Raw genomic sequence first — 1160 nt, 5'->3', positions numbered from 1 at the left:
CCCCCGTACTACCGGAGCACGCCGCTTCTTCATCGCTCCAAGGCCTTTTTTTCTTCCCCTCATTCCTCCCCCTCCATCCCTCCTGCTTCTCCCTCTTCAGTCTTCCCAATCACCGATCTCATAGGACATTACGTAACGCTTAGTTCTCGAAGGGGTGAGTCTTGCACTTGTGGTGTCAACTTCCGATAAGCTAGCTCGAAACGGGCATACTTTCCTCGAGGATCCCACCCTTTGTGACCTTAGTGCAGCGCCCCTCGGTACCAAACCCTATTGACGCTGGTCCAAAGAAACGACTTTTTTGATCTGAAATACTTTTTGAACTGTTGCAAGTTTTCAAACATAACAGGCATCCCGAATGAAAATATTCGGGATGCCTTGTTTCTGATCGAAATCAGCCTTAAGCTTTATGTAATTCGCCCTTATATAATTAACCACCTCTGATGATCCGTTCGACCTTATGTAAGACCTTAGGTAACATTTCTTTCCAATATTAACTTTGTGAGGGTAAAGTTCGGTGTTAATTTTTTATTTGGAAGATATTGTTTTACGCAAAAGAGATGTAAGAATGTTTTTGTATTACTGTACCATTAACGGACAAAATCACGTGGGTTTCAAACTCGATTCTCCGCTGTACCAGACGTCGGAACTTCATGCCCATCGGGTAGTGAGATGACAGCCGCCCCTTGCGGTTTTTCTGCACGGTAGATGTTCTGCCCCATCTTGAATTAGCGCTCCGTCGGTAGAGGAGGCGCATCTCATTTGCAGGTGACGAAGCATTGAAGTCTTCATATTAACTCGGGGAACGCTTTCCATTACGTCCTTTTGTTGAAACAAGAATGAACTTGCTCACGTTCATTAAATAGAACATAAATTGACGTTTTGACGTTACACTGACCCGGAATAGGTTTTAAAGGCCCGATTGCACGAGTGGATCCCATGCGTCATGCGTATTTCAGGTAATTATTTCATTGATAACTTTAGTTATCAAGGAAGAATAAACTTTTCTCATGGATCATTTATTCGTTGTTAGTAATTTAGTATTGAGTTGTAAACAAAGTGATAGATTCAATAGTTCACACGAGGAATTATCATAACTTCAGATTGCTTCAATGTCCATCATTTCAAAAATTGGCGAAATGTGCAGCTTTTCCCGTGCGACA

The sequence above is a fragment of the Hetaerina americana genome, unplaced genomic scaffold, assembly GCF_022747635.1.
Source record: "Hetaerina americana unplaced genomic scaffold, ioHetAmer1.1.p SCAF_2, whole genome shotgun sequence".
Classification (NCBI taxonomy): domain Eukaryota; kingdom Metazoa; phylum Arthropoda; class Insecta; order Odonata; family Calopterygidae; genus Hetaerina; species Hetaerina americana.
Note: the sequence above shows the minus strand (reverse complement) of the source record.